Here is a 17,939-nt window from a genome sequence, read left to right as displayed (position 1 = left end):
TAGTGCCTCCCTTTTGCTGAGGCTGGCTTTGAACTTGAGATCCTCCTGCCTCTCCCCGCAGATGGTGCACTTGGGATTGATCACAGGTGTGTGCCACTGAGCCCGGCCAGACACTTTGTTTTTTGTTTTACAAGTGTGTTATGGAGTATCAGGGAGTTTGGAAACAAAACAAGATGAGTCATTACTTACAAGGAGATGCAAAAGGATTCTGGGGTCAGAGAGGGCCTTGACCTCAACTGAGTCAGGGCTGGCTTCCATCCTGAGCAAGAGAGATAAGACCTTGTGTGTCTCAGGTGACTTCACTGCCTCCAAAGAACTGAAATGGCTGGAGAGGCCAGAACATGCTCCTAGACATTTCATGAGCAGGCGGCTTCCCTGTCTCTAAGCCTTTGCGAGTGCTGTTGCCCAAATATCACCTCCTCCCAGAAGCCCTCATCTTTGCCATCACATTTATTTACACAGTGTCTGTGTCTGTCCTCCCCACCCTCAGCCTGGACTTGGGAGATTTCTGTCTGATAAATCCCTGCCAAGGCCCTACACCCTCTTCCTTGTTTTTGGCTCCTGCTTGTAAATGTCTCTTGTTGGACTCTTTAAACCCCACCCCCAAAATCCTTCCTCAAATAAGGAAAAGTAAAAGAATAAAAAATGAGCAATTAATGTTTGGTGGGGTTGTTGAATGAATGTGTGTGAAAGCTGCTGTGGGACTGGGGCCTGCTGGGGCCATGATCAGACTAGATCATATATATATATATTTATTTACTCGATTTCTAATTAATTTAGCAACTATTGTACACCTATTGTATGTCAGGCACTGTTCTAATAAAACAGACAAAACCCCTTCCCTTCACAAGGTTAATGTTCTAGTGGAGAGAGAGAGAGAGAGAGAGAAAAGAAGGAAATAAATATAGAGTCTCTTAGTTAGAAGTGTCTTGAAAGGAGTTTGAACTGGAAGGTGGATGCGCATGCTCCTGGGGAGGTCATGGTTTCAGACAGTGTGGCCAGGACAGAGCTCAGCTCAGATGGGCTCTTTTGATGAAAGACTTGAGGAAGGTAAAGGAGTGAGTCTGCTGGAATTGGGGGAAGAGCAGTCCGGATACTGAGTGCAGCCAGTGCAAAGACCCTGGGGTATGTTTAAAGAACACAAGGAATGTAGAATGGCCGGGGCAGTGGGTGGGGATGAGCCTAAGAGGTGGAGGGGGGCAGAATGAGAAGCCTTGGGCTTTGACTCTGAGATGGGAGGGAGCCATTGGAGGGTTTGGTGGGGGGGAATCTTAGTTTAAAGGAGCAGCCAGGTGTAGTGTCACCTGCTTGTAATCCCAGGAACTTGGGAGGCTGAGGCAGGAGGATGGCAAGTTTGCAAGTTCAAGGCCAGCCTCAGCAACTTAACAAGATGCTGCCTCAAAAAAATCCAAAGGAGTGAGTTTGGAGCTCAGTGGTAGAGCACTCCTGGGTTCGATCCAGGAACAAAACAAACAAAAACCCCATAAATCAAAGGAGTGTTTACATATATTAAAAATGCCTCCCTTTTAGCCTGTTGTTCTGCAAATTTTTGTCAAACACATCTGGCCACTGAGCCTCCCCCACGACCCAGTTACACAACAGCTCATCTCCCCGGGCCCTGGTGCTCCTTTCAACCCCTCCCCCACCCCACCCGACCTGTTTTTCTGTCTTTATTCTTTGGCTTTTTCCAAGAGTGTCACAGGCAAGGATGTGCCGCCTGGGTCCCCAGGGCTGGCTTCCTTCACCCTGCACTGAGCAAGCCTTGTGATTTGGGTGTCCTGCAGAGCAGCACTGTCCCTTTCCAGGGCTGCATAGGATTCCAGGAGAATGTATGACAGCCTCCATTTTGAGGACCCCACATGGGCATGGACCTGGAGGGGGGAGGAGGAGGCAGAGGACCCCAGCCCTGGGCCCCACACTGTGGCCAATGCTACAGCCAGGTATTTTCTGATCTCATAGTGACACTGTGTATGTGTGTGGGGGTGACAGTCTTGGGTCACAGAGTCAGATTAGCCGCGCCCCCCCCCCCCAGGCCAGCTTCCCTGGCCTCCAAAGCCTCTAGCTCTCTCTCCCCCTGGGGTCCCAAGTTTCCTATCTGTGAGCAGAGCTGGGCACATAAGTAACTTTTTCTGGTGTCCAGGTATCCTGGGGTTGGAGGCTGAGCCCTGCCCTGGCTCATCTGTCCTGGGCCTGCTGTGTGATCTCAGGATAGCCACAGGCCCTCTCTGGGCCTCCTCTTCCTCCCGCAAGGTTCCTGCAGCCCTAGCTGCTTCCTGAGCTGCCCACCAAGAAGATCGATTGGCTCAGCCAGACCTGGGCTGAGCGTGGGTGGGGTGGGGTGGGGTGGTGGGTGGGTGGCCTGCCCTGGTCACCAGCCTTGCATTCTTCTCAGTGAGCTCCTCCCCTTCTCCCTCCCAAACTGCCACACCCACGCTCTGTTCCTTTTAATGCCTTTACTGTCTTTTCTTTCCTCATTAGAAGCATGAGAGATGCTCATTTAAAATGTTCAGGAAAATAGGAATATATTAAGAAAATAAAAGTCCCTTCTAACATTTTTTTAAATGGTACTAGGGATTGAACCCAAGGCTCTAAGCATGTTAGGCAAGTGCTCTGTCGCGGAGCCACATCCCTTTTTATTTTATTTTGAAATAAGTGGTCCGGTCTGGCTTTAAACTTGGGATCCTCCTCCTCAACCTCCCAGGTAGCTGGGATTACAGGCATGCACCATCCCCCACCATGCCCGGCCCTCCTAAACCCACCTTTCAGGTCTGCACTGTTGATGTTTTCCCCCTGTGTCCAGACAGCCACCGAGTCTTGTAGTTATTCATTAATTCAGTCACACATTCAATGTTTATTGAGCAACTATTGTGTGTTCTGGATTCTGGGAATGCAGGGCTGATAATAAGACAAAGCCCCTGCTCATATGGAGATCTTTACACCCAAACAGGATGTTTTTATTTTCCAACAAAAGTGTTATCAAGTCATAATAGAATTATTCTTGGGGCTGAAGGTGTAGCTCAGTGGTGGAGCCTGAAGGTGTAGCTCAGTGGTGGAGCGCTGGCCTAGCACGTGCAAGACCCTGGGTTCGATCCTCAGCACCACAAAAAAATAAATAAAATAAAGGCATTGTGTCCACTTACAAATATATATATATATTTATTTATTGTTAAGAACATTTTAAAATTTAATTTGGATGAGATAATTGCTACAGTTTGTACATTAAATGCTCCCCAAAGGCCGCTGTGCTAAAGACTTGGTCCCCAGTTTGGTGTCACTAGAAGGTGGTGGAACTTTAAGAGGTGGAGCTTAGAGAAGGTCGTAGGTCACTGGGGGCACACCCTGGAAGGGGATTATGGGACCCTAACCCCTGCCCTGCTTTCTTTGTTTTTTTGCTTCTTGACCAAGATGTGATTGGTTTTGCTGTCACACAGTACCTGCCCTGAGGTTCTGTCTCCCTATAGCCCCCAAATTATGGGACCAACCAATCATGGATTGGAATCCCCCAAAACTGTGAGCCAAAAATAAACCTTTATGTTTATAAGTGGATGGTCTCAGGTATTTGGTTATAGTGACAGAAAGCTGACTAACATAGCAGTTTATTTGTATTTCAAAAACTAAAACAGAATCTAGTCCCTTTGTATCTGAGGGGGATGTGTTCCAGGATCTTCTGAAGATACCATAATGCATGAAGGCTCAAGTCTTTCATATAAAATGTCACAGTATTTGCATACGGCCTATACACACCCTTGGATGTACTTTAAATTGTTTCTAGATATTGTACCTAACGCAATAGCAAATGTAAATAGTTATGCTGTATTATTTAGGGAGTCATGACAAGAAAAATGTCTGTGTATGCTCAGTACAGGCGCAGTGTTTTTCAAATTATTATTATTATTATTATTATTATTATTATTATTATTATTGCTGGGGATTGAATCCAGGACCTTGTGAATGCTGAGCAGGAAGCAGGGGGCTCTACCTCTGAGCTATACTCCTGGCCCCTGAATGTTTTTGATTCATAATTGAATACATAGACATGGAACCTGTGGATATGGAGGGCCGACTATGGATATAGGGACCAAGGAACAGTCTCCCTCTTTTCCCTGTCTGCCATCTGCCCAGGTCTCCCCCACCACACACAGGCAAGCATTGGTACCTGTTTTTTTTTTTTTTTTTTAATTCTTTCAGAACTTTCCAACACATAACTACAAGTAAATACAAATATATATATATTTCCCCATTTAACCCAAAATTCTGTGTATAACCTGAAAGTTGTGCCTGTCACTCATCAGAGTTTCTTGGAGATCTGATGCCGGTGCTTTGAGGGTGGCCCCATTCTTTTCTACACCAGTTCCCTGCTCTTGGGTCTTTAGGTCACTTAGCTTTCCAAAGGTCTCTCTGCAGCTTATGGAGTTGGGATTCCAGCCCCAGCGAGGCTGAGTCCAGAACCTGACATCCAGACATGAGGATAAACAGCTTCAAATTGGTGGAGTATCCCCTAGCCTCCCTCATGGGCCTGATCCCCAGGTGCCTCCCCAAGGGTACAGGTGGCCTCCTCCTGAGGAGACCTGGGAGGCATCTAAAGGTCATTTGGAATAGATTAGGGCTCTCAAATTCCATGGGTGCAGGGCCCAGGCAGACTGATTGACAGGCTGGGTGTCGGACAAGAGGACCCGTGTGGAGCATGCCTAAGAGGCGTCCAAGGGCGACTGCTCTCTGCAGCCACTGGTCCATGAGGGAGACCTCTGTTCCAGGTCTTCTCTGTTGACAACAGTATCCGGAAATCAAATGAAATCGGAATATAGTGTGAGACGCCTGATGTTTAAATGTCAACTGATTGAAAAACACAATCATGTGTATCTGCTGGTGAAGTAAATGGTTGGGAGAGAGAGAAAGGAAGAAAGATAAGATTCAGAGATAGAGAACGGGGGAGAGAGAGTGGAAGGATCTGGCAGACTGTGAATCAGTGGGTCTAAGTGAAGGATGGGTACGTAGTCATTGCAAGATTCTGGCTTTTTGTCTAGAGACGTAGTTTTTTTTTTTTCCAAAAATTAAAAACTGTCCTCCACTGAAAGAGAGAAAACCAAATGTAACATGTGAATCTCGGTTACCTCCTGGCTTGAAAACAAACCAAACCAAACCAAACCAAATCCAGCTGTAAAAGATGCTTTGAGGGGCTGGGATTGTGGCTCAGCTATAGAGCGCTCCCCTAGCACGGGCGAGACCCGGGTTCGATTCTCACCACCACATAAAAATAAAGGCATTGTGTTGTGTCCATCTACAAAAAGTTTCTCTCTCTCTCTCCCTCTCTCTCTCTCCCTCCATCCCTCCCTCTCTCTCCTTTAAAAAAGATATATCTTAAATTAAAAAAAAAAAAAAAGATCCTTTGAGGACAATAGGGATAGCTGCAATGTGGCCCCTGTGTTAGATATTTGTGGGATTACAGTTTTTTTTTCTGGTTTGTTTATTTTTTGGGTGAGATAATCACATGCTGGTTTGTATAGGAGAATGTCCTTGTTCTGGGAGGAATAAAAGGTCCTGATGCCAGACATTCTCAAAGGATCAGAAAACAGTACCTAGCTGCAGGGGGTGGGGATGGGGAGCCGGTGTGTACTACCACACTACCAGGTGACACCTAGTGACAGCAATAGTTGACACCGGTTGCAGGTGAACAGTCGTTGGAGATTATGCCTTTGACTTCCTGTGCATTTGAGATTTTTCATAATAAAAATTGGGGGGATAAGGGAGAAGGAAAAAAATAAAAGATCATGGAACTGAATATATATATATATATATACATACACACACACACACACACAAGGGTACTAGACATTAGAAATGGCTCCTGTCTGACCCAGAGGTGGGTCTGTCTGCCCCATCGACTGGGAAAGCCTGGCTCTTGTTGATCACCATCCATCACAGAATGGGAAGCTCAGGCAACCTGCAGGCATACAGCAAACAAGGGCTCTCCTGTCAACTCCCTGAGCCTCAGTTTCCTTATCTGTAACGTGAAAATAAATACCCTTTCTGCTCAGGGATTTTTTTCCTTCATTGAACTGGCTTCCCTCCTCCTCCGGCTTAAGAGAGTTACAATTGTATCCAATGAAATCCACCCCCTGAAGCGCACAGTGTGATGCCTTTTCACAAATGTATACAGTTGTATAATCATCCCCACTATCATGTAGAACATTACTCCTGATTCCCCTTGTGATCCTTAACAGTTGATCGCCACCCCCACCCCAGCCCCTTATCACCCCAGCCCTGATTGCCAGTCATTTTAATTTTTTTTGCCATTCTAAACAGGCGCCTAGTGGAATCTCCTGATGGTTCTATTTGCATTGCTCCGACTCCCAGGTCACTACTGTTGTGCCTTTTCTGGAATGTCCTGGAAAGGGAATCCTATTGACTAGAACCTTTTATCAGGTTTCTTTTAATCGGGCAGCTCTCATTTGAGCCTCATCTGTATGGTCACATGTGTGTTCCTCGTCCATTCCTTTTGTGTCACTTAGTGATGTCCCACGGAGATCGGGATAGATGACAGGTTGCTCATCCATGGCCAAGTTCATGGACATTTAGATTCTTTCGAGGTTTTTTTTTTTTCCTTTGAAGTTTCTGTTAACATTTTCATGCAGGTACATGCGTGTGTGTGATTATGAACATGGTTATTTCTCTTGGCAGTGGAACAGCTCAGTTGTAAAGTCAGAGTCCACCGAACTTCATGACCACCCCCACCACAACAATGGGTGAGAATTACAGTTTCTGCACCCTCTCACCAATCCCTGCGATTGCCAGTCATTTTTTTTAATGTATATATTTTTTAGTTGTACATGGACACGATATCTTTATTTTGTTTATTTATTTTTAATGTGGTTCTGAGGCTCAAACCCAGGGTCCCTCATGTGCCAGGCGAGCGCTCTACTGCTGAGCCACCACCCCAGCCTCTGATTGTCAGTCATTTTAATTTTTTTGCCATTCTAAACAGGTGTGTGGTGGAATCTCCTGATGGTTCTATTTGCATTGCCCCGACTCCTGGGGCTTTCAAGTATCTTATTTGCAATCCAGAGCTTCTCTGGGGGGGGGGGGGGGAGGTGTCTGTTCAGATACTCTGTGCATTTTTTTTTTTAATTCGGTTGTTGGTTTTCTTACTGTTGAGTTGCAGTAAGTTCTTCCTATATCCTCGGCGCTAGGCTTTTATCTGAGAGGTGTTTTGCCAGAGTTTTCTCTCCGGGTTATTTGAAGCATTAAATCCCACCGTGCACACCCAGTGAAGTGCTGGCTCCTATCATCATCATTATTACGATTTTATTACTCCACAGTGTCCTGTGGCGAGGAGGATGTGCCTCCCACCAAAACTGCCAGGGCCACCTGCCAATGGAACCTCCTCAGGGCCCTGGAATCCACCGAGGTCCCCCCCCTCCTCAGGGATCCCGAAGCCTCCAGCAGGGCTCCCCGGTCATGCAGGCTTTCTGGGGTTGTTTGTTGTTTATAATATTCATTTATCAAAACCTGCCAGATGGCCTGGGCTGTCTGGCAGGAGGCTAGGCGTGGGAGGGGGAGGAAAGGCCTCAGAGATTGGCCTTGCCCTTCCTGCCCTCCCTGAGGGACAAAAACCACTGCCTTCCCGTCTCCTGGCCCCCGTCCGCAGCCCCAGCATCCTGGAGGCATGCAGAGGTGCCCCCACATTGGTGCCATAACCTCGAACCCTGATCTAGGGTTCTGACTCTCATTTGCTACGTGAGCAATGCAGATGCCCCAAATCCCACCTCCCAGAAGGGTGGCCTTGGGAATCTGGACACATGTTCTTCACACTGAATGTCGTCACTCTCATTCAGCACACGGCCATCCGGCCACATCACACAGTGACTCCTGAGCGCCGGCAGGTCCCAAGCGCCGGGTTCCCCATGAGTGATCTTGCAGAGAGGAGTGCTTGTCACTGAGTCCCTCTCCTATTTTACAGATGGTAAAATTAAGGCTGAAAGAGACGAACAGACTCACTCGGTAAGTCAGCAGGACGGGAGATGCAGGCACTGTCCCCCAGCCTTGAGGGGACGTTGACTGCGGGGGCTGGACAGAATCTACTGCTTCTGTCTCTTCATGGGACCTGACCCCCATCTGTAAGGCCACAGTTCTGGGAGGGACCCAGGATGGCGTCTGGGCATCCTTGGTCAACATCACAGCCCTCGGGATCCCCCACCCTCACCCATGATGCTCCTTCCCCCTCCCACCCCTGGAAGCTCATTTTGGCTCCCATAATCCCTGGCAGGGCTGATGGCACCTCACCCTGTCTACGCAAGCATCACCTTTATTCATTCAAAATTTCTCAGACCCTGCTGGGGGCCTGGTGTATGAAGGGAGATCTGGCTATGTTAGGAGTCTGTCTAGGTTAAGGCTCCCTGCATGCAAACCAGACCTTTCTAGAACTGTCTCCCTCAGAGGTGCATCCCGTGTGGGAAATGCTGTTTGTACAAGGACATTTGGTGCTCATGGAAAAATACTAGAGAGACCCAAATGCCGGCCAGCCAGGGCCTGGCTCACTCCACCCAGGGAGAGTCAAGCAGGGTGTATTATGCAGTTGCAAAACAGGACGAGAGAGCTGTTCTTGTGCTGAAATGGAAGGATATAGAGGAGAAAAGGGAATTGTGTGTGTGTGTGTGTGTGTGTGTCACTCTGGGGTGCTCTACCACTGAGCTACATCCTTAGCCCTTTTTATTTTATTTTATATTTTTATTTTGAGACAGGGTCTTGCTAAGTTGTCCAGTCTGGCCTCCATCTGGTGATCCTCCTACCTCAGCCTCCCAAGTCATCGCGATGACAGGCGTGTGCCACCATGTGCCCAGGAAGGACATACAAGAGAATGTTAAGTGAACAAAGGTGTATAGGGCAGTGAAAAAAAGGAAAAAGAAAAAAAAAGATCTTTACTTTTTTCTGCAAGGACGCCCAAGGAGCTGACGACACTGGCTGAGTTCTGGGCAGGTGCCAAGGGGTTGAGGATGGGGGTGGGAAACACTTTTCACCCTCTACCTTGTCACCTTTTGAATTTCCCCCCACCTCCGGGAAACCTCTGATGTTGTTGCCCAAAACGTCCTGAGTGATTTAGGTGATTCAGAGGTGAGGCTCGGTGCCCCCTCCTGGTCCACATCTAGGTGTGCTCGGGAGGTGTGTCCCACCAACTCCCACCTGGCCCCGCTTTGGGTTGGGCTGGACACCTCTAAAGGAAGGGCCCCTTTAGGGGAATCCATGTATTCAGCCAAAACCCTAGTCCACGGAGTCCACTCGGATCCAGTGAGGACACTCTTCATGCCCCTGCCTGGGCCTCACTCAGGAAGGGTTGGATTCAGCAGCCAGACTTCCCTGAGCTCTGACTTTGTGCCAGAAACATGCTAACCCTGACCCCAGCCCTTTAAAGCAAGTCTGATTAAAACACCCATTTTACAGTTGAGGAAACTGAGCCCAGTTAAACCCATCACAGGCCAGCGTGAGATACCAGTAAACCCGAGGGAGAACTCAGTCCCACAGGCTCTTGGCAGCCTCCTGAGGCCGACTGGCTTGGGTCCCTGTCCTTGAACCCATTGGAAGGCCTCGACTGGGGGGGGGGGTCCTTTCTCTTGCTTGGGCTGGGAACCCAAAGATGCATCCGGCCTGGGTCTGTGGGTTCCCATACAGTGTGATGAGGGTTTATGGGAAGCTCAGAGGAGGGATAGGGAATTCTACCGGGGACACCAGAGGCTTCCCAGGCTGAACCAGAAAGATGAGGAGAGGTTATCAAGTCCCTGGCTCCTTGCAAGCTCACTATCTTCTCTTCCCACACCTACTGCTCGGCCTGCTTTTATCTTTTGATTTGCAGGCTTCCCTGGCCTCCTTCTGGGGGAGGCTCCAAGCTGCCTTATCGCCTGGCCTCCTCCATCAGCCTCCATCCCTTTCCTGCCTGCCCAGCCACTATGGCCTCTGGCTCTCAGGTTCTGTCTGCACACTCCATGCCCACCAGTGTCCCGTGCTGACTTACTCCAGGTATTCCCAGTTGGAGGGGGAAGCCCCCTGCCAGGGCCCTTGCACTAAGGCGACACGCAGACAAACTGAGAAGTGCAGTGGGTGGCCCTGTGAATGGTCACTGTCTAGGATACAATTCCAGAAGGAGTATGGAGGTTTGAAAAAAAAAAATGGCTGTAAATTCTGACATTCCTTCAGTGAGGGGCAGAGGTCTGTGTCTCTACCCTTTAAAATCTGGGTGGGCTGCTTTGACCCACAGGGACAGTCAGAAATGATATTGGGTGACCATTCATACTGCATCAGAAAAGGCTGCGTGAAGTGTCACTGGGTGACCTTAGGACAGTCACACTCATGAAGGTGTTCCAGTGCACAGCCCTGGGGGGGCCCGGCTCGGTGTCTTTCCTGCCCTGGTGCTGGACACGCAGGTGATGGACCTTCCAGGTGGAATCCAGCTGGGGGGGGGGAGTCACATGGGACAGAGCCAGGACCACCTTATGCCAGTTGTTTTTGGTCACAGAGTTTAGGTCGGTTGGTGTGGCAGCAGGATGTGGGGAGGGTGGGGACTTTGTGAATTTCTTCATCCCCGATCACCATTCCTTCATCAACAGCTACCTGCTGGAACCTTTGAGGGACTGGGGATGTGGCGGCAGCACCAGCTTGGAACTTGGCTGGAGGTCAAACCCTGGACCAACTGTTTACCCTGCCCCAGCAAAACAATGGGGCAGGATTAGATCCAGGAACATTTCCTGGGACCCTTGCTACTTTCTCCAAAAACCATTAAACCATACTCAGTTCCTGACACCATTATAGTTTGGAGTTTTTTGTTTTTTTTTTTTTTGGTACTGGGGATTGAACCCAGGATGGCTCTACCATAGAGCTACATCCAGCCCTTTTTATTTTGAGACAGGGTTTTGCTAAATTGTCCAGGCTGGTCTTGGACTTGTGATCTTCCTGCCCCACTCAGACTCTTGAGTTGCTGGGATTACAGACCTGTGTCCTGGTACCTAGCTAGTCTGGGGTCTTAAAAATCACTAGATGGTGTTGAGACCCCCTTCTGGATCTGAAATCCTGAGACGATCTGTTTGGGTAATCCAGAAAGGCTGCTCATAAGGGGCAGGATTTGAGCTGCAAAGAATAGGCAGAATTAAAATAATTATGGTCTTTTATCTCTTTATATGAAAATATTATATCAACAGGATGTCACTCCGTTGTATTAGCCTATTAAAATCTTATATATTTAATGCACACTGAAAAGAATACATACTTGTTGCAGAAATGTTTGACAGAAGAAACGTGAAGAAGAGAAACAGCTGGGTGCAGGGGTGCACCGTTGCAATCCCAGCTATCTGGAAGGCGGGAGGATCACAAGCTGGAAGCCGGTGTATTTAGCAATACATTGTCTCAGAGAATAAAAAAGAACTGGGGATGAGCTTTGGTGGCAGAGTGCCCCTGGATTCAATCGACAGTACTGCAAATAAAGGAAAAAAAAAAGAAAAAAGTGGTGGTGGGGTGGTGGGGGGGGGGAGAGAAAGAGAGAGAGAGGAAGAAAAAGATGAGCCCCACCTCTAAGCCTACTTCTGTAACACAGGCTCTGCCCTGTTGCGTAGGGACAACTTTGAAGATTTTTGCATCCTTCCTGCCACACAGATCCGTTCTTGGCTCACAAATCCTCCAGCACCAAAAAATAACCTGCAGACTCAGGACAGTGTAAATCTATCCTCAAGAGGGCCAAAGAAGCCACAGCTCTAATCATGCCCGGGGCATCCTGGCTGCTGGCCCAACAGATGTCTGAATCCATCTGAGTCCTGGGCACCGGGGATAGGAAATGAATTCCCTTCATCAGCGGCTCCCAGGCTCCCAGCAGCCCTCCTCCACCAGGGACAAATTCTTCTCTCCACCCAAGAATTTTTTGCAACACTCTATAAAGCAGTTTCCCAAGGTCAACCGTCTGAAGGCCCTTTCTTCGTTTATACAAGAGCAGTTCCAGGTTGGAAAGATGGGGTGGGTGAGCCTGTGACCCCTGGAGTAGCCTGGGGTGGTCATGGTGGCAGGCAAGGGCCTTTAACGGAGGGCCGCAGTCCCGAGCAAAGGGCTGGAACCCTGAGCTGCTGCAACCCTAGGATAGGAAGCCTCACTGCCTCCAGGGACACAGGCTCCTTTCTTCATGGCTCAGGGGGAAGAAAACCCCAGCATCTGATAGCACTTCTCCTTTAAGTGTCTCCTGGGCCACATCTTGAGTCCAGGACATTCATGGGGCTTGACTTGGGGTCTGGCTGACTGCCTGGTCTGATCTCTCCTGGGACTGCCATGACCTCTTGGAGCCAGCAAGGCAGCCACTTCAGACCTTGGACCAAGGTCATACTCCCAGCTAAGGCCCTAGGTCTACCCAAGAGCCCTAGTGTGGGGGGATTCGGTGTCCCCCAGAGCAGACCCTGGCCCACCCAGAGCAGACTCTGACCCGGGGTCCTCCTGCTGGGTTCCCAGGCAAAGGTGCTAATCCTGGAGAAGATCACGATCAAAGCAGCCACGTAATTGGGGAACAGCCAATCAAATGCTTGACCGGGCTGGGGGCGTGGCCTAGGTCGGGCCCTGCAGAGGCTGGCTGTGGCCTCGCCCCTGGAGGCTGCAGCAACCAAAGCTGCTTTCACTCCAGTGGCTCTGTCGGGTGGCTGTGGCTCTTTTCCTGAGCCTGTAGTTGGCAGGCAGGAATGTCCCAGAATAACTCCAGAGCCTAAAAATATTCCAATTTTGCCCTCTCACCACCTGGGCCGTTAACCTCCTAACCTCATCTCTTTCCACCCCTTCCCTCCCCTTACGTCCTTGACCCTGGACACAATGGCCTTTCTATTTTTCCTTAAAGCTTACTTAAATTTTTTTTTTTATTAAGGCAATAGTACACACTTGGCTACTTAGCCCTGCAAGATGCATAACAACCACCCTAGGGAAAAAACCAGTAGCCACCTGCTCCCCAGGACTACTCACACTCCAGGAATGAACCGAGTCAAGCATCAATTATGTGCTGAGCTCCTAGAACTGGTGATAAAACCGTGGCCCAAGTTTCCACCCTCCCATAGGGGGTTTAGAGTATGATGATTATGTCAATATTGTTTCAGGCTGAGCTCAGCTGTGGGGTACATTAGGTCTACTTTTCTATTTTGTGTTATTTGTTTTTCCAGGAGTTCATAATTGCCTTGGTTTCTTCTTGCCTCCAACTGGGCACTCAGTGGATCCTTTCAGTCTAGAGACTTGACCTTTTATGGGAAACTGGAAGACAGAACATAATTCCTGACTCAGTTTGTTTCCATCCCTACCTGCCCCTCCACCTCCAGAGTATGTGTTTCGGTGGGGGGGGCGGGCTGTCATGTCAGTGGTCTGGCCTTGGATTGGCTCTATGCTCAGGAAAAACGTGTTGACTGCACGCATGGGCGTGAGCATAGGCCCTCAGCTCCCCGAGGATCTCCAGTCTTACTTAGAAAGGAGCTGTTATGGTCAGAGCTTCCTGGGAATCTAAGATGCTGCCAGGGAGAGGATGAGACTCCATCAGGGGAGGGTGTTAGCCCAGTCTGGAGATGGCTGAAAGGGGACAGAACAATGATGAGAATGGACAGGATGGTCTCTGGCAAAGATGAGTGATTGACTCAAGGCCACTCAGCTACTTTCTGGTTCAGATCAGAAGACAGCCCTCTGCAGGCAAATACTGCACCCAGGCTGTGGCATTAGCTCAGTGCAAGTGTTCTTCTGCCTCTCTTCTCCCTGCTGGTGTGACCATGGGCAAGTTGCTCGTCTCTGTCGGCCGACTTCTCACCTGTGACATCATGATAAGAACCCCCTCTGGTCCTGCATTCCAGATAACAAGAGCAAGCCCTCTAGTAAAAAGCCTGATGCAGTTTTGTAGGTGGTTGTCATGATCATCTGGGCTCAAAATCTGGTTTCATCCTGCTGTTGATGCGACCTGGGCAAAATGCCCGAAGCCTTGGTCTTTGACAGTTTTCTCATCTGTCAAATAAGAGTCTAACCTCACCAGCTTCATGAGGCTGAATGTGAAGTCATGAGACCTGGTGTGCCTGTCCTCCACCTCCCAGGAAGATGCACCATGTCTCAGGACCCTGGGGGGCAAAGAGGCACCATGCTGAGGCTCCCAGGATTCCTTTGACAGGTGTCTGTGTGACCCACAGGATTTTTGTGCAACCTTAGACTTGAACCTGGACTTGCCAGACCTGAGGGATCCATCAGAAGTAAAGGGCTGGTGTCTTTTCAGAAAGCAGCAGACGAAGTTCAGAAGCAGGGAGTTGCAGGCCATTTTAATGGAAGCATGCCTTTAATTTAAAGGCAGGGGAGACAGTCACCATTGGATAGACTGGAGTTTGGACAGTAGTTCTGCCTTCACCAGAGGCCTTTTGAACATGCCACGACCTCTCTGATTCTCTGTTTTCTCTTCTGCTAAATGAGAACAGTGATAACCATATGAATCTTGCTGGAGTGTTGCTTTCCTCCATTCTTCCAAGTATTTGCTGAGTGCCTACTGTATGCTGGGGATGCTGCGGTGACCAAAACAGCTTGCATGATGGTGACTCCACAAGAGTACGTGCTTTGAGGAATTAGCATATGGTAGGTGTTCTTGGTTCTTGCTATTTTGCTGGTGGAGCTATGTCACTAAGAATGAATTCATTCTTTGATATTCAAGGCTGTGGCCATTTAAATAAAGTAGGTGAAGGAAAATAAAAAAATAGATAGCTAAAGCAGGTGAGCCCCCCTTTTGGTTTCTCCTGTCAATCATGGTTTCAGAACCTGACCCTGAGCAACAGGCTTCTACTTGCCTCCAAGCGTCTCCAAGCACTTTCCCAAAGCCCTATTCCCGGACTGGTCTGATGTGGGGCTGCGAGGAACCAGTCGCATTTCTGCTTTGGGTCTGATGGGAGAAACAATGACCCATGATAAGGCCCCGGGCAGGGGTGCTGGGCAGGGTAGGACAAGGAAGAGACAGAATGTATCAGGTGGAGAATGCAGGGAAGGGCATTCTTGGCCAGGAGCACAGCTTTTGCCAAAGAACGGCTCAAGGAAGAAGGCTTGGGTTGGGTGTGCCTGGACCGGGAAATTCCCCACCTGAGAAGCCATGGCAAGGTTTGGAGCATGGCCAGCTCTGTTTTTGGAAGGCTGTCCCTCTCACTGCAGTGTATAAGGCACGGGGGTAGGATGGGGAGGGCTTTGAAGATGAAGGCATGGAGAGGAGGAGTCTAGCTAGATGGGTGATCAAGGCAAGATTCTGCAACGGGGCACTTCTGAGCTGTGCTGGAAACGACCACCAGAGGGCGCTGCGAGCCAGCAAGTCATGGAGGGCGCTGCTGGTGGCAGTTCATTCCACAACACAGCTGCGCGTGCTGGTTGTGTCTGTTAACGTGCCCACAATTGTGTATAGGCTTGTGCACCCCATTCATGTTCCTGAGTGTGTGCTTGTGTGTGGTCAGTACACAAGAATGAGACTGTGCAAGGGTTGACCATGGGGCCACTTGCCTCCCACCACCCTGACCGCACTAGGCACCTGCTTTTTCCCCTATAAGCCATTCGCCTCAGGACCTTTGCATATGCTGTTCCTTTTGCCTGTAATGCTCTTCCCTTCCAGAGAGGCTTTTCCTGGCCTCCCTCTTTAAAATGACAGCCCCCATTTCAGACACGCCATTTGTCCTCTCCTTTATTTTTCCACCTACAATTTGTCCCTCTCTGACATCCTAATACTTAGGCATTTTTGCCTGTCTGTTCTGCCCCACCAGGTCATCTCCGTGAGGGCAAAGAGTTCCAGCTGTCTTGTTCAATGGCCTGCCCTCGGTGTTAGACACATAGTAAGTGCTCAGTAAACATTGATTCAATGAATGAATAAACGCATGAGCTTCTCCCATCTCGGTCTGGGCTCTCGCTCCATTGCTTTCTTACCCCGGGTCTTGTCCACCTCAGCTCACACCTGTGTCCTAACTTGGGCCACACCCCTTCCCATCCAATGTCCTGGTTTCCCTGCGTTTGCAGAGAGGGGTGTTTGCAACTTTTTTTTTTTTCCCCTAGGAGTTAGGTAGGACACAGCCTACTGGGGTCCACATCCAATGCCCCTGTCCAATTTCTGAATGATTGTGGAGTTCCCTCCCCACTTAGAGACAGAAAGAGGTGAACGGATGTTGCTGCCACAAGCCAGCAACAGGAAAAGACTGGGCGGCTCTCTGGTGCTACTCCTCATCGCAGCAGCTCTGCATCCTAGCCTGATCCTCACCTGTTTCTTGCCTCTTCTGCCTGGAAAGCTCCTAGTACTGGTCCTTCAAAGGCCCAGGGTCAAGGTCACCACGTCGGAGAAGCCATCCCTGACCTCACTCAGGCAGTCAGGCCCCTTCCTGGGACTCCTGCTTATGGCGTCTATTTATAGCACCCCAGTAGAGTTCTGTGATTCTTGGGCCCTTCGTCAGCCTCCCTGACTAATCCGTAAACTCCTCCTATGTGGAGACCTTGTCTGAGTCATCCTAGCGCCTGGGAGTCGGGCACGGGACTAGAGTCGCTTCAGCCATGTCTGTGGCATGCTTTCCTCCTTCCTCTGTCCATTCCTCAAATAGTTATTAGGCACCTACTGTGTGCCTTGCTTTGGGCTATGCTTCAGGAATGCAACAGGGAAGGAGACCGGGTAGAATTCCTGCTCAGGAGAGGTGGATGGGCTGGTGGGCGAGATGCATTGGAAACCGAGGAAATCAGCAAAGCATGGGCATCAAGGATGCTGTGCAGAGAATTAAGACTGATTTGGGTCTGAAGACTAGGAGAGCCTATTAGGGATATTCATGTAGGAGGAGTTTGAGAGACGAAAGGGACCTGGCTCCAGGAAATACCAATGGGGTGGCAGGAAAGAAATTTTCCAGACCGAAGAAGCAGCATTGGCAAAGGCCCTGAGGCAGACCCGTGTTGGCATGTTCAAGGGACAGCACTGAGACCTCTCAACATACCAAGAAGCAGGGTGGGAAAGGAGGAGGCTGGGAGGAGTAGAAGCTGGAGCAGTTGGCAGGGACCTAAACCCAGAAAACCTGCCAGACCGGGCTTGCAGTTCTGGTAGGGGAGATATTTGCTACTGGGTGCCCATTTTTCAGATAGGTAAGTGGAGGTCCCAAGGTGTTCCGGACTTACTGTAGGAGGTGGTCTTCAGGGTGTTTATGAACTCATTTCCTGCACAGGTGAATGCTAAGTTCTAGGCTAGGTACTTCCAAGATTGAGCAGAGCATTTCATTATTCCACAGCATAGCTAAGTAAACTGAGGCTCGGGGTGCTGAGTGACTTTGTCAAGGTCATCCGACTAGGAAGTGGGAGAGCTGGCATTGGAATCCATATCTCTTTTTAGTACAACTCATGATTTTCCATCCTACTGCCCGGAAAGAATGAGCAAGAGACACAGGAAGAGAATAATGATAATTATAATGTCTTTCCCTCTTATCTCATCTGGCATTCCCCACCACTGTGTGGGTGAGGCCCTGTAGGGTCCCCGTTTTACACACAGGCAGCAGAAGTCAGTCCCCTGATCTCCACGGGTGGAATCTGCTTCCCTCAGGTGAGGTCCTGGACAGGACCCAGACCTATGTCAGCCTGGGATGCCAGGGCTGACCCCTTGACTTTTGCCGGGGCTTCCTGACTTCACTAAGCCCTGATTTTCCGTCCAGAGTCACCTGATTCCCAGCTCCAGACTGGTCAGTGGTCCCTAAAAGTCCTCCAAGTGGGAGCAGAGAGTTACTGACCTAGGTAGGCATTATACAGATGAGCTGGAGGGCAGGAGGGAGACAAGTTCTAGGAGGAAGCCAAGTTGGGACCTTGGTCGAGGTTTGCCAAAGGTTGCAAAATGATACCTTATTTCTTTGGAGACTCAATTCCTTCCACGGGAGGGGGGGGGCCCTAACCACGACACCACAAAGAAGGCTACTTGCACTGACTTGTCATGA

The 17,939-nt window shown here is 49.5% G+C and overlaps 1 long non-coding RNA gene across 1 annotated transcript; it reads right to left on the bottom strand.

The window, feature by feature from the left end:
• Positions 1 to 11,195: 11,195 nt before the first annotated feature.
• LOC308635771 lies at positions 11,196 to 12,642 on the bottom strand. Its single transcript, XR_014019261.1, has 2 exons — positions 12,446 to 12,642; positions 11,196 to 11,455 (listed from the first exon to the last, which is right to left on the bottom strand). It is a non-coding gene; the product is annotated as an uncharacterized lncRNA (long non-coding RNA).
• Positions 12,643 to 17,939: the final 5,297 nt, after the last annotated feature.

The sequence above is a fragment of the Spermophilus citellus genome (assembly GCF_964194105.1).
Source record: "Spermophilus citellus genome assembly, chromosome: 17".
NCBI classification, from domain to species: Eukaryota; Metazoa; Chordata; class Mammalia; order Rodentia; family Sciuridae; genus Spermophilus; species Spermophilus citellus.
This window is presented reverse-complemented; position numbering and strand designations above follow the sequence as displayed.